This window comes from Pezoporus flaviventris, unplaced genomic scaffold (assembly GCF_033815535.1).
Source record: "Pezoporus flaviventris isolate CSIRO_AGI_PZ_B2104156 unplaced genomic scaffold, CSIRO_AGI_Pfla_v1 ptg000026l, whole genome shotgun sequence".
NCBI lineage: Eukaryota > Metazoa > Chordata > Aves > Psittaciformes > Psittacidae > Pezoporus > Pezoporus flaviventris.
Window position 1 is genome coordinate 1,547,453 of NW_026892574.1, and position 16,647 is coordinate 1,564,099.

Genomic DNA, 16,647 nt, shown 5'->3' on the forward strand with positions numbered 1-16,647 from the left:
AAGCTACCCCCCTTGTTTCCTACAAGAATAATACACTCTGGAGCCAAGCTGTGTAACAGTTCTGGTTCTACGTCACTGAACAGAGCACTGATTGCCTTCTGCAAGCCTGAGCCCCTGACTAGTTCCCAGCTCCCACTTCCTCAACGATGTTCAAGAAATTTGTCCAGTATTTAGTCAGCACAGCTAAATTGCAAAACTGGACATCTAGTCTATCATGTGAACATGAGTTCTCCAAAGCATGACATTCTACAGACATTCTCATAACAACCAGTATACTAGGAGAGCTGAGCTACTCATACAGCTTTCAGATGTATCAAACCAAAGGAAAATAGCCAGAGAAAAGCCAGTATTTCTTACACTATCTGTTTAGGTACCACCATAAATCACGGTGGGCACGGATCCATGTTCAGGCACATTCCATTAGCATCCTTTAATAGACGAGCTACACTCCAAGCCCATCTCTTGCTGAGTTGCACACCAAACCTCGCTCTTGCTGAGTATTTTTATCTAGGGATTCAGTATAGCAGTCAAGACATATAATTACACACACAAAGCTTCTTGTTTTCTGTGCTATTATGTTTCTTGGAAATTGAGATATATTTCCCAGAGAGAATAACATAAAATGCCAACAACGTATTTTCAAAAGAACAGAAAACAACGTGACAACATTTCAGCTAGACTTTTACAACCCAGTATCCATCACCTTTCTCTTCAAAACACTGGAGGGGGTTTTGTTGGTTTGGGTTGGATTTCTTTGTTTTGCTTTACTTCCCACTGAAGAAGAAAAGCTCTTTCCCCTTAACACTGAAATAGCCAAATACCATAAAGAAGTATGTCACTTACAGTTTAAGAAAAAAAGGAAATAGGGAATGTCTCTTATTTCAAATGTACTGGGTTAGCGTCCCTATATGAAGAATGAAGGAACAGAAATAGCAAGTAGAGAAACTGAGCATCCAACAAATACAAAAAATACCTCCTACACCATTCCAATCAGAGAATGATTTTACTTTGCACTTTTGAAAACATCAGCAGATTATGCAGTCTAAGTGCCTCTCACAAAGTACAAGCCTCCAAGAAACTTTTACTACTGCCAGCACTATGACCTAACTCTCCAAGTATCTGGAAAGCTCGAATATTCATTAGCTGAGAGAACTGTATCATCATTCATACACACTGAAAATCTGCTGCTCAGATAACCTCATCAGAGGAAATACAATTCAACCCATGAATGCATGATTCTGATCAAGGCTTTTAAGTTAAAAGAACACAAGAGTCATGAACCAAACATTTTGCTCATTAACTGTGCACTGAGCTGCAGGAACAGTTCCAGTCCTGGCCCCACTGCATCTGGCATTACTGAAGTTGTATTGATTGGGTTTTTGAGAAGCCATTTTTCCCTGAGGGCCACAAACATACTTAGTCACTTCAATCAGACACTAGGCAGCAAGATGGGCTGAATCTGCCTTCCTCCTTGCTATTTCCTGGTACTCAAAGGCTGCTCAGGGTAGGTGGAACCATCCTTTTACCCTGCCCTCCCCACCTTTTTTTCTTAATGACATAGAATGTAAAGGCCAAACCCCACAAAACAAATGCAAATAATCAATAAAAGTCAGGTTAATCGAGATTTTTTTCTACGGGTTAATAACTGAAAATAGAGTGAAGCCATATATACATCACTACCTGCAAAAGCATCTCACTTTTGCAAAGAAGTGATCAAGTAAGCGCAACTGAGTTACAATGAGGGACGTATAGGATGATGCTAAATAATGGATGGTCACAGGGATCAGCAAGGAGAAACTGGAAAGAAGCAAACATAACTGAAATTTATTTGTAATTAAAAGCATTTGCTGCTATTGCAATTTCAAAGTCCAGGCACAGATGTCCAAAACCAGATAGGCAAATGGAATCACAAATGATTTTTAACTGCCTCCTCTCCTCTGAACCACTTTCTAGAGGAAATGAACATTTAAAGCTCTACAGTAGATCTGGCAATCCCAAAAATACAGAAGAAACCGCCACAATAAAAATCAAGCTTTTATTAGGTATATTAAAGCATAAAGAGATCTTAAAAGAGATTTGGGTTATTTAGGGGTAGCACAGAGTTTATAGTCCAATTTCTAATGTAAATTCGGGGTGAGATGTACTATTTAATGCCATTTTTAATTCCTTCCTTTTTAATCCTCCAGAAGTTAACAGCAAACCTTTATTTTTTTTACCTCTTCCAGAATTTTGTGGTTTAAACATATAAACTCTGCACCCTGTGATCACACAGACACCATCTTTATCTAAACACTATCATACGTGTCTGCTAATAGCCATATTAAATCATTCTCCACTAAATGAATAAAACCATAACACTGTAGAAGACTTACTGGGGAAGAAAAGCCTTTAAGCATTGACATGTCTGGGACACAATACAGCAAACAAGAAAGAAAAACCTAAACAAAAATCCCTGGAGCTCTAGATGAGCCGGGATCTTATTTGTAGAGGTAACTGTGGAAGGACACACTCAACTAATCTGGGTTTTGAAAGAGTAAGAAGTACTATGGTCTCGCTGCTGTCAAGAACACCCTCTGGCCACCTTCCCAAAATGCTATTCCTACTATTTGAAAGACTCCAACTTCTGGAGGATGAATGCAGATCAAATTATTAGGTGTGTGTGGTCTGTCATGGATGTTCCCAGCTCCCATGCCAGTGCTCATCTTGCTCAAAACTGGAGAATCATGTTAAAATGAGATATTTGGGTTGCAGAGGTGAAACAATACACACAGAAATATAAACTGTATACCCAAGAACTTCACTTAACACCGCTGCAAGACTCTGTTACAAGCATCTGTTTTGTTACTTTATTGGGTCATACTGATAAATAAGACACAAATTTTATTCCTTGTTTAAAAATGCTTTCAGGAAGAGAAGACATATGCAACTGACTTGCCACAAAACCTACAGATTACCTGAAAAATAACTGAACACAAACTCCGATTACAGTTGTATTCTCATGTCCCAGTTAGCCTACAGAAGCAATTCAATGATTTTCCTACAGACAAGCTTTCCTGGCTCATTACGGACTATCATTTCCTCCATCACTAAATGGATGAGTTAGAGTCTTGGTTACTTTCCCTGCACCTTCCACTTATTTCTGACGTTTTGCTGTACACATTTCTTTTGCCATAAAAGTGCTTTTTTATTAGTTTTTATAGCAATCTTCTGATAGCAGATCACAAACTGCTATCACTGAATAGTGCGTCCTCTATCATGTCACGGTTGGGAAGCGGACCATTAGGACATGTCATTTCTGTTAGATCATTAAGTTAAAAAGGATGGTGTAGGGCTGCTGCTGGCACAGAAAAACTCAAGAGGAAAACCCAACAGCTGTAAACCACAATGCTCACAAGGCAGTAGCATACACTGTGTGTACAATGCTCTTCCCAATCTTTACAATGCAATCATACTTTTAAAAGGGACAGGCAGCTAATGGATGGCAAACATGAGAGTGAAGCACACAGGAAACAAAATGCTCCTAGTAGTTCCAAATTGAAATGTTCCCACTTTCAATTAGAGAAGACTCCTTCCTTAACTCTCAGCATGGAAAGACTGCATGTCCCCGAGTGGGAAATTCTGTTTCCACATGGAGTAATTTGTTGGAGTGTATCTACCCTTAGTTGTCTGCCCAGTCTTGCCTCCAAATCTTTCCTCTGTTTATTAGCTCTATCCACACTCCCTTGGTTCTTTCCTCTCTTGAATGCCAAGCAGCTCTTTCATACTGTTTACTATGCAGCTTGCCTAATCACAGCTCACTTAATCACCCTAGTGCTTTGTATCTCTAAAATACTCTTCAGTTCCATGCAGCAATAGCCATATCCTCTGTCTCGCACTCAACATGGCTCGAGTGAGTAGTGGGTGCTGGCAAGGAGTTTCTCCTGTTACTTACAACAAGCCATCTCCCCAGCACGAGTTAGCCCAAAAGACTCCCTTCTGCCTTATGGCTTACAGCACTCAGCACTCCGCAGGCCACAGGATGCTGGCATTCCCCCACAGGTCTGGATATTTGCTTCCAGTACAGCGCTTAAAGTACATAAATCCTGTTCTAATACTACTTTTTCCATGTTAGCAATTACTGCCGAACCCACAGACATGTTATGTGACCAGGACGGAGAGGCAATTCACACAACTAAAAAGGGGTAAGTAGATGCCTGTAACCCACTTCTTATGCAAAGTTAGTCCACATCAAGGATAATTTGAGAGTCCCCTGTACTGAGTAAACAGAAGTTAAAACAACTTCGGCCCAATGAATTTCAGCTCTGTGGGAAAGAGCTGTAGACAGCTACATTTCCAGCCTGCAACAGTCAACCCCATTCTGCCTCTGTGGGACTATTAAAAAGAAAAAAAACAAAAACAAAAAACAAAACCTAAACCCCCCCAAAAACCCCAAACTTACTCAGACCTGAAACACAGCTATACTGAAAAATGTATCTGCTTGTACTGTGAAAAGCCTTAATTAAAAAGTTTCATAAATATAATTCTTACGCTCCCCTAATGTATCTCCTCGTCCAAGATGCAGTTTTCCAATTAGAGCACTGGGGTTTTCTTAACTGTTCTAAAACTAAATCCATCTCTAAAAATAAAGCTACAAAATCTATTTCTGACAGAAAATGTCAAGAGTTATAAAAAACCCAGCACTTAAAATTCATCTGAAGAAATGTGAAGGGAGAAAAGAACGTCCCATGCAGCTGTCAGTGCCCTCTGCTCATCTGAGATGTGTACTGAGAAGCACTAGTTAGTGGTAAGATATGTAAATATATATATAATGTGCTCAAAGATAAGATATCCTGAGAAAGAAAACTAATTTTCATAATTATCTCCCCACACTAACATTTAGTTCTACTGAAGATCTACTTTTTTTCTGGTTTAAAAAGTTATGAGAAAGGTATTTGCATAAAGCAGTCATTATATTCAACACATATTTACTGAATATATTAAAAGAATTACATAAGCTTGAGTACCAAACATATACAAATACCCGTAACAGCTCCCTGCCTGACAAAAGGCAAACTTGAACTTCATATCTACTTGTTTAAGTGAAAGGGAGGAAAATGTTTCCAACATTACTGATGGAAATATTGTCATGCAGAATTTGCTCAGTGGCTTTCTAGAGATATATCCCTTGTTTTGTTTGGATTATGGATTACAGTATAAAAAAATTGCGTGTGGTAACAATTTACAAATCTGAAGCAAATGATAGACTGTTCAAGCTGCTTTCATTTCATTTTCTAGAGGAATAGTGAAAAAGGAAAATGGAGAATAAACCCTGTGTTGCTGACTTCAGACATTACCCACAAAATCTAAGCAGACAGCTCTAGAACAAGAAAGTGTGCATCTGCCTTACCACTCTTTATAGGACAAAAGGGTACTTAGAATACCAATAGCATTCATTTACAGTGGAAGACAGATACAGACACCCAACTAGCATAAGCAAATTAAGAGAAACTGTAAATAGTTCCTTTATGTTCTTATCAACCAACATTAATGCACTATATTAATTACACAGCAAACTGGATTTGCATACTGACCTTTCTCAAAGTGTTTAACACTAACTAAAAGGCTCAGTGCAGTATAGATAAACATTATTATACTACATAAATCAGAGCATTAGAAGTTACAAGAGTTTAAATCCCTAGTTAGTCCAGACTTGGTTGATTTCCCAAGGTTGTTACCTCTGAAAGGCTCCAATACAAGAAGTAACAAATATCCCAAGTACTTAGTACTGTTCTGGAGCAATGATGCATAGTATAGGTATTGAGAAGAATCTACAAGAAATAGATTCTTCACCCACCTTGAACGTAGATCTGAGCAGTTCTAGAGTTTTACTTTGAGTTTTTGAACAAAAAATGAAAGTAGAAGCATTTTAAGCATTCATTTCTACTGCTGCTGAATATAAAAGCAGCTTAAGAAACTCGACCAGTACTGGGGAAGAGCTGTTTCCACAGTCACTGTTTAGAACTCCCAACACCATGTTGAAATTTAGGACAGGCAAGTACAATAAACTCTGCCTACAGAAAACAAAACACTGTTCAGATTGGTTTTACTTGTCAGTAAATATTTTCGGTCTCTTGCTTAATTCAAAATAAACCTTCAGTATACTGTGCAATGGAAACATTAACTTCTGTCCTCCAAACAGAAAATGGTGACATTTTCTGAGCAATTTGCAGTACCAAGTTTAAAAGATGCAGTTAAAGTTCTTCCAGCATCACCTAGTGAAGTTACAACATCCATACAAAGAAATGATTACTCCAGATGCTTGTGCAGACTCAGAGCTCACTGCAACACAGGATTACATTTATAATCTTGGCATGAGAGTGGCAAAAGAACAAAGTTTATGCTTCTGATCTACTGCTGACCTCTATGCCTCCAGTCCTGTTTACTATCACCATCTACCTACTAGAAAATGAAGCTGACCGAATGGATACAGAAAGGCTTGTCTAGTAGTATAAAGATGTCATCATATCTAAGGATTATACTTTTAAGTCAGAGTCTTACTATTTCTTTCAAAAACAATCAATAGGAAGAGTCAGTACTATACTTGAAGCAAGGTGTCAGGTTGGTCAGATACAGTCACCTAACAGCAATTCTGCCTGCTTTCAGAGGCAATGCATTACTGCAATTAGAGTCAGAATTTTTCATTCCGTCTCCTACAGCACAGGGAATCCACAATCTTCCTGTAATTTTGGGAAGATGCATTACACACACAGGTTAGTTAATTTGCTTCCATGATCAGACAGGGGAGAAGAGTATTATGATCCCTCTTTGATATGAGTCATTCTGCGGAAACTCCCAGCTTCCTCACTTACTCATAAACCAAGGACTAAGAGTGCTGAGTAACTGGACAGTTCAAAATTGCAGGGGCAGGTAATCCATCATTACAAGTACTTGCTTTTGTAATTTTGTAACTTGCTTTTGTAAGTTTGATTCCTCTTCCAAAGCCCCTTTTTAGATCTGAAACAAAATCATCAAACTTGATTTTCCAGGGGGCATCTCAAGCTGTTTGCAGACTGTCTACTCAACTTTGAGGTATGCATTTATAAAATTATAACCAAGGATAATACATACTTTTTTCAAAAGCTCTTCCTTTTAAGGGTCCTGCAACAGATTAGCTCTAAATGAACAAAAAAAGAATGAAGAAATTATAAAAATGATTTAATGATTATTGCAAAAGTAAAAAAAATAAATCTTCCTACCAAGTCAAGAGCTGTAGGTTCTGCTTCAATTTTTCTAATAGATTTTAAATGCAAGCGCAGGAAAAGCACTTCGTAATAATATTGTTGGGAACTAATGTGGCTCCAAATGTTTCCCAAGAAAGATAATGAACAATGCCCTGTGAAGCCTAGAGCAATGGCAATGGACTTGGCAGGTAGCTGGATATTGGAATCAACTAAAAGAACTATCCGTTGAAGAGCTGAAGGGCACATGAACAAACTGCATGTCAGGTTTGAATGGGAAGGCTTCTGGCCAGGCTTGATGTAGTTACGAATATCACCTTAACTGGCAAGTTCTTAGTTTATATCTTACACGGTGTTAAGTAAAACCTATTTATCCTACAAAACTGCTACCCTGCAAAACCCCAGGTTTCTCCTACCAGTACCTTCACCATAAATAATACTAAATGTATCCAGCTAAACAGTATGGGAATGCCCAGAAGAGGAAAAAGAACTTAAAATATAAAGATAAATCTATTTTATGATATTATTTTCCCCATGTATTAACCAGCATGAGCAAACTATATTTTAGCAAAAGTCTCCAATGTTACCTACTCAACTACCTGAGCTGAGTAGATGCTGACTCAGTTTCAGATAGAAGCTGTCCAGAGACAGTCGTAATTCAGAATGGAAAAAAGGTAAAACTTAAAACATGCTCATTCTTTTATTCATTACACACATGAGAAGAATTATTTTGATACAAGTTTCACAACCCCTTATCTAAACCTTTTCCCTTGAGGAACACCACAGCTAAGGTTCTTGTGTTACATCCTGGTACAAATGCTTGGCTCGCCTTAGTTTCAGCAAGCACCTCTCAAATAGGAAATCAAAGTAGCATTTTTTCAGTGTTCAACATTTGTTGGACTCACTACAAACAACTGAAACCTCATTTTCAAGTCCAAGAATAAACAGGAATGGAGAGAGATTAGATTACATAGCAGCAGTGACTTGTGCATCTACAGGAAGGGTTAGTACCCATAAAAGCAGAAAAGGTCCCAAGCTGCATTGTACTGTTTTCTTTCAATTTTGTCCTTGTATGCATCATGACCTTGAGAAACCCTTTAACTTCCCCGTTCTTTAGTTTGCTCTAATAAAACAAGATACACGTACTTGCCAAAGTGTATTCATTATGAAGACTGGTGACACAAAGTGTCACAAAATAGAATTTAACACCAACTCTCAGCTTAATTTGGAACCAAGAGCTGAATTTATGGTTTCCATTTAGAGATGATAGCAAAATTACTTGGGTTGAATCAATCCCACAGACAACAGTAACATGAAAGAGCCTGTATTTTAAAATCCAGATTGTCAATCAGAGCCATGTCTCCAGAGCAACTATCGCATGTCCTCTAGCTGGTGCAGCAATTGCAATGAGAGAGCAGTCAGCACTGGAGGCTTTGTGGCATTAACCAGCTGTCAAAATACAGCTCAGCTCTATGGGAACACACCAAACATTCCCAGACACTTGCCTCCAAGTTTACAAACACTCCATAAGTCATGTTTAAACATCTAACAGGAGAGAAATGCTCAACTGTTACATTGAGGGCAAATACAAAATATGACTTAAGATCATCTAATAGAGATAACCAGAGCTCCTTAACAAATCAAGACTGTTTCCTTTTTGGTATCTAGTAGGTGAAATAAATGTTTCAGACCACACGGTGTGCAGAGAGAAGTCAGTAACAGCCAACCCACAAAGAGGAAAGATGTAGATGCATAAAAAATGACTCAAACATGTTTGAAAGCCAAAAGCTTTAAGACAGCTTAGAAAACTGCATGACAACTGTATCTAGCAGGGGTGGAAAACAAAAAAGGCAGCAGGTAGGAGAGAAAGATGGAGAGGAACTTTAAAATTACTACTTCTGTTGCTGGCTTTCACCTATGTCTTAATCATCCACGGGACAGACTTTGATGGCCTGGATTTTGGGATACAGACAGCACACGTAAGACTTCTCCATCTCCAGCAAACTAGCAGATACAGAGTCATGGATTATCAGAGATAATATACCAGAGATTTTAGTCTGCTTACCTTGTTCAAGTGACAAGCCCTAATTGTATTTCGAAGAATTATTTTCCCTCATCATACCTCAGCTCCTATCACTTCTGGAGTGGTTTAGCCACTGCTTTTGGCATAGCTTAGAGACATAAATACCCCTGCTCCAGCAAGCTATGGGAGTACATGGGAACACACAGTTTATTAAGAGGAGCAACAAGACCATGAGTGGACTGATACGATACTGAAAACTTCTACCTGATAATTCCTAGTTTCAAGACCTAGGAATTAAATAGTCTGGGAAATAATAGTTTTCCTAAAACTGGGGAAACAAGCACTCTACGATTTAAGGGAATAAAGAGCTCATGTGCGTTTGGAAGATAACACCAACTTCATTTCCTCCTTTGAGGTGGCTGAATCCCTGTCACAATGCATTCCAGGGACCACAACTAGCTGCTTCAGTTGAGCTCCTAAATAAGTTTGTCTTCTTAGGAGATGGCATATGCCAAAACACATCCCAGGAACAGGTATGATGGATACGACAGCTCTGACTAGAATTCCAGCTCCTCAGCAGGTTCAGCAAAACCAAGCTGTAAGCTTAGGGACTGGTGTGATGGCCTGTTCCTGTTGTACTAAGGGAGATGAAGGGAAGGATTGGTCCGGGTCCACAGAGACAGGGATAGCTCCTGAGAATTGGGCTGTTATGCACCCAATACTCCCCAGACCCAAACCAGGAAGTAAGACCTTCCTGGTACCGGTCAGGCTAACTTTATACGTGCACAGCAGGCACCAAACTGTGCCTGTATTAGTACCCCAGCAGTCTGCTGCTCCAGGCTGCTACCAGCTTCACCAAGGACCCTTTCAGCTTTCGAGCCTACATCAATCCCAATCCCAACAGCTGCAGAAATAGAGGTGCCTTCTTTTTGTTTTCTTCTTCATTTTTTTTCAAAGAAATTAGTGGAAAAGTTTCTCTTTTACCTTTCAACACTCATACTCATGAGACTCTTCTCTGCCCAGCCTTGCTGTCTAGGTTCTTTCCCAATCTCTAAAACTCAAACTTGTGGCATCTAGAAGCATTTCTAAGTAAGGAAAAATAAACTAAGATTTTTTAAAAAAAAGATGAATGGAAATAATAAAAAAAAATAAAAAAAGAAAAATCATCAAACCAGCAGATTACTCTTGCTGTGGCCCAAAGACTTCTAGAAAGACTTAACACTTCTGGAGCTTGAAGCTCATTTAAGTAACTAAGCTGACGCTGTCTTTATGCTGAACATGTTTTACATGCAACTCACAGGACTACACTTGTAAAAGAAAAGCTTAAATTCAAAGGCTCCCAATGAAGGAGGGTTTTTTTTATTTGCTGAGGCAAGGGCAAGTTTGGATTTTTTTTTTAATGCCAATTAAAACACATTTCTGACTAAAATGGTTAGAATAAAACTCAGTAATACTGAGGCTTTTGTGGAGGATGTCAGGAATATGCACAGAGCTACAGTCATTCTGCTACATTTGTAGTCTGTTGCTAATGCAAGGTTTCTGCATGGGCAAGATAACTTCAGCACAGCGGGTCTTTCAGCTGATCTTTTCCTTCCATAAATGCTCCATTTGAAGACCTTAGTCAAGGCCTTTTTTTTCTTTCCTTCCTTTTCCCTTCTTCATCTCTTTGTGAGGGCAGCTGGGTCGGTTGTTTTTTGTTTGTTTCAGAAGGAACAAAACCTAAAAGCAGCAAACCAGGCATTGGCAGCATTTTCTAATCTCGCACTGGGTGCTGATCATTGTTTGAGCCACAGAATTTCATCAGATGGATCACTGGCTCATTTCCAAACAGCAGTTCCTCTTTTGCCAGGAAGCTGAAGGATGGTGCCTTCTGAGAAAACACTGAGCAACTTTTCTGGAAGCTTACACACACTTCATTGTGTCTATTCCACATGCATTATCTGAGTATTATATTTCAGTGTGGTATTAAAAAAGATGAAGAACCATCTGAATATATGCATTTTAACCTATCTTCATAGAATCATAGAACAGTTAGGGTTGGAAAGGACCTTAAGATCATCTAGTTCCTTCAAATTGCTCCTCTTCCTTTGAAAACACATTTTTGAATGATGAGACAGTAAAGATATTACAATGCAGAAGTAGTTAGTAGGTGGTTCCCGCGTTCTGTATACTTCTGTATACAATTACAAATTAAGTTATGACCTCTGTTACCCAAATGATTCATTCAAAATAGCAACAATAGCCTCTGACATGCACTGCAGGCATAACTGCTAGCAAACTCCACCGGAGTTGCTTAACATCCCTGATTAGAAGACATGTTTTCAGTTACTCACTGAATTAACTAGTTTTAACCACCCAACTCAAGTTCCACAGACTTTGCAGGTTTTCTGCCTCAAATGGATATAGGAGTTTTTAAGTTTCATTAAAAAAAAAAGATAATCAGTTTTTTATTAGGACATGGCTAGAAATCCCCTGGAATGTACTTCAGAGACACAGGTATAGTTAAAAGCAAAATATGAGATTAGCATCTTAAATAGACGTGAAACTTTTCCTTTCACAATTTCTCGTCTTTGAAATTAAGGTAATTCCATCCCTCAGTGACATTGTGAAAATTCTCTGAAAAAAAAATGAGCAATTCTAATCACAAACACAATACAAAGGACAAGAAAATTACTGAAACTGTTTTCAGAGTAGTTTAAACAAACAACAACAAAACCAAGAGATGATTCCCAGAGAATTAAAGGACAAGAACAACAAAAATAACCACCCACCACCACCACCTTCCTGCAGCCTTTACACACTTGAGGAAGCTACCACATAACTACAGACTGGCCTAGTTGTACTTTGATTATTAATCTTTGCATTTTCCAACATTTCAAAACCTCAATTTTCTGGCAGGCAACTAGGGACATGATATATACACAGTGTCTGGAACTGGCATGATTTCAGCCCAGTGGGTTCTTCCATGAAACAAAAGGACCTGTTCTGCCAAAGGACAGAAGGACTAATTTCTATCCCACTGCATTCCTTGCTCCCAGTAGCCTTGTTAGGCTTTCTTTGTAAGTGGGAAACTGGAAGCGTGTTGCTTCAAGTGACTGCATAATAAATGAAATTGTCTACCAAAAGTACTCACCTGTCATACCTGCCTTTCATACTTGGCAAGAATTTCATTGTGTCTTCTAAAACTCTTGGATATGGGCCACATCCAACTACACTTAGGCCAGACAGAAACAGTCACATCGTCAGTACAGTATCTGGGATTTTTCCTTGAATACACAAGGTAGTAGATGAGTAATGTGCTAACCCAACATAGTCACCAGGTTTATCTCTCAGGAAGCCCAGTGCAACAGTCTATGCTTCCTACCTGTTCCTAGCACAGCCTAACAATGAAAATTCAATTCTATTCAGTTAAACTCTATTAACTTCATTTAACTCAAATAATAAATAATAAATATTTTGCAGACTCACAATTTACCTCCTATTCTGATTCTTTTTATTGGTAGTACCTACCCAGACATACAAATTTTCCTTTAGATAGCCTACAACTTTTAAGATGCAGGGTATGGCATATCTAAGTCACAGTGACAGAGTCCTTCAGGGAATAGATGCAGCACTTGCCCCTGCCAGGAAATAAAAGCTGACAACCAAGCAAAACTAAGAAGAATCCATCTAAATCAGCCTCATAGCTTGAAAGCTTCTTCTGCTTTTCCAGATGAACTGGGCAGAGGTGCAGGAGACAAGCTTTCCACGTTGCAAATGGAGCAGAAATCAAACTGAACTGCATGACCCTCATTCTCTTGAGCACTCACACTGAAGTCAGGAACAATTATTTGAAATAGTACACGTGTCTCTTTACAAGGAGGCACAAGCTTGCAACTGCTCTAACCTTAACGCACCTAAATATTCTGAACTTGGACACTAACTAGAATATGAACAACAGAAAATAAGTCAGAGGGCAGACAAGAGAGGAACCCTTATGTTTCACATGAAGCATCATGAGGAACCTTTTACTTGTTCACAAAGAGCCAGCTTGGAGGCACAAAACCAAACCATTAAAGCTGTACCTTCATAGAGAGGGGTTCAGGTTTAGCAATAAACACAACTTTGCAGAAAGAAGTAAAGCATGGGTATGTTTACACTAATATAACAGAGACCTTTTTTAATTTCATCCCACAAAAACTGAAAATAACCAGGGCTTTGAATGTTTCAACAGGCACCGTGGAAAAAAAACCTAAACCAAACCAACAGAAACATAGATCAAAGCATAAAGTAAAGCATCAGCCATCAAACTCTGGAGCCATAACAAAGGCTTTATAATCTAAAAAAGATTAAATGGCTGCCATTTTAGAGTGTTTCGGTGAGTGAGAGATAAATGAGAACATGGTAAAGGTCCAAAATATACCAGCTGAATAAAACCCAGTCTGTTACAATTTCCAAGACAACAGGCTGCTATATGAGCTTTATCAGAAAAAGCATGGGGAGTCAAGCCAATTTTGCTCTGACCAGGAAAACCTCAGCCCTGTGTCTCAATGGCAAGAAGAGTCAGTGTAACAAAGACCCTTTCAAACATGGGGAAATCTAACTAAGAAAGAAAGACAAATCAGCTACTGTGAAAGACCCAAAACTTCTATAACCTAATACATTTCCAGATGTGGGATTTTATAGCAAAACATGACTTTATTTGTATACCCTTACACTTCACAGTAATGCCATATCAGCTCTTCTAAAGTATTTTGCTAAATAAAACAAATGCAACCTGTGTCAGACTCAAAGAACTGTACAGACTTGTAGAATTGCTTGATCACAGTACAGCTGTTCTGAGTTTTATTCCAAGTATCCACAGTTCTATTGACTTCACAAAGCATTTTGAAAGGGAAAAGCCTCCAGCTACAAGCAACTTTTGAATGTCAACTCACTGTACTACCTCCTGTACTGCAGCTATAAACACTCACGGGGAATGTTAATACCAAACTTCAGCCATTAAAGGGAAAATCTTTTAAGTTGCTCTTTTGAAGAGATTCAGACAAGCAAACTAATTATTGTGACATATCCTGGAAACATCTGATTGCAAACTGCAGAGGACTTGACAATAGCATGATGGATTTTGTTCAGAAGAAATAAAACAATGGGGGAAAAAAACCCAAACACTTCCATTCCTTGAGGGTGACCGAGAGACTTAATTTTGGTCAAAATATATTTTACTATATCACTTTTTTTTTTCCCCTCTGAACTTTTGCCACCCATTTCTAAATAAACTCTAATGTTGTACACCTTTTCAAAGACCATACTTGGTTTTTGCTCCAAAGCTGGGACACCTGTAAAACCAGTCAGGTTGCAAAAACAATAAATTAAGGATGCAGAAAAATGACTGAACTCAAAATTCATTATACTGCAGTATATTGCTTCCTGCTAATATTACCATTGGTCACTTGTTTTAACAATGGACTCCCTGTGGAAGTGCTATGTTTCCTAGGAGCTGGAGCAAATTGCCACCAGTCTCCTGGAGGAATAAAGTAAGAGAGAGAATCAAAGTAACCCAGCAAAGTTTCTTAAAAATCAGCTTCTGTTTGTTACTTATGTAGCCCGTGTATCACAGAAACCAAAGGTCATGGAATGAGCCAGCTGAGCAACAGAAAACAAAGCTCTTTGCTATTTTGTGATTTAAAAGGTTTCACTGCAGACCTTCTTTGTACAAAATGTCTTTCAAAGATGAAAGTACTGAACTACAGCTGGCTTTTCTGCAAACCACTCAAAGAAAAGGTACAGAATAAGAAAACAAAGCACAGGAATACAAAATGAAAAAGTGAAAGATGAGTTTTGAAACAGTCCTGACAAACACGCTCCATCAAGACTGATGTCACCAGAAAATGTTATGTGAAAATGTGTTTTAAAGTGTAGAATTTGAGGTCTCAAATTAATTTCTCTCTTGGTTAAAGTGATGTCAAAATTAGGTCTTGCTATTTTCAGACTTCAACAACAAAGGAGTCAACAGGGTTTTTTTTGAGGGGTTTCTTTTTTTGGGGGGGTAAGTGGGACAAGGGGACATAGCCCTTAACAGCTACAATGGTTAAAACAATTGTAGCAAAAGGGAAAAAAATATTGCCTTCATTAATATTTAAATCAAATGGGCTGTCTGGATAAAGTCAGGGAAATTTCCTTCTTGAAACACAAGATTGCAGCACAAATGCAAGAGTTTACTTACGCCTATGTTGATGATGTTGCTACTGTGCCAGACAAATTACAAGCATATTGAGATCTTTGTGAGCAAACTCTTCTGTTCCTGATCTACAGCAACAGAAAAAGTGGTTTAACTGCTTTCAATCTGTCTCAAGAAAATATTGTTTGAAGTCTGGAGAGCCCAAGTAACTCAAGTCACTATCTAATTCCTTCCTGATATGATGGGCTGTACGGTATTTGAGTATGTGCAGGCTAACCAAAGTCTAACAGAAACAGATAAATTTGGTTGTCTTTGCAATAGGAAAAGGCTCTAGGCAAACCGAAGTACAGATTTTTCTGCCTTTTGGTTGGGCTATGAAATAAACTTTCCCTGCTGGGTTATTTCTAGCACTGTTAGCACTGGATGTAACCAACAGGATAAAGTTCATCTGTGATCCCATCTTGGGCCCCTTTACATCTCTCATCAGCACCTTATGCTGCTGTGAGATCCTTGGCCACATCACTGCTACCAATTCAGCCCTTTCTACTGACCTATAAAGAATGCAATGTTTTCATCTGCGCAGTTGGAACATGCAATCAAACATCTTAAAAACTGTTTCAAAGTCAAAGCTTACATTATTGGTTTTTTAGTATTTGGCAACACCTGAAAATTCAGAGCCTGCCCAGAGTGCTAGTGTTGTGCTCTGAGAAGCAGAACTTCAACGCATATATCATGTGAGAACCAGCTTAGAAGTACATTTATCAAATGCATAGTCAGAGACTACCAGCCTCTGGATACCAGGATCCACATTAAAGGAACAGAGGCAACCAGCCTACTCCCTCTCAACATGTTTCTTGCTAGGGAAATTACCACTGACTTTAGTTGTTATCACTCAGCTGCACGAACAAACATTTTCACCACAGGTTATTTATGAATCTCATGGGTACCTGATGTCATATGGCACTACACCTTTGCAGAGAAAAGAAGTAGTTGTACTGTTTGACTTTGCAGGGAGATAAAAGTAACGGACACAAGGTGCAAAGTCTCTTTAGGCAACCCCTCCAGCTATCCAACTCCAGCTGGACACAAATTACAAGTGTGCTAATTCTATACAAGATGGGAATGTTGAGAAAAGTGTGAGAAAAACTGCTGCGGCAGCTGAAGTCATTGCAGTGCATATAAATACTCTGAGGCTGAGAGGGCAGGCTTGCATCTCCCATTCTTTGATCTACAACTTGTGACTTCAAGCG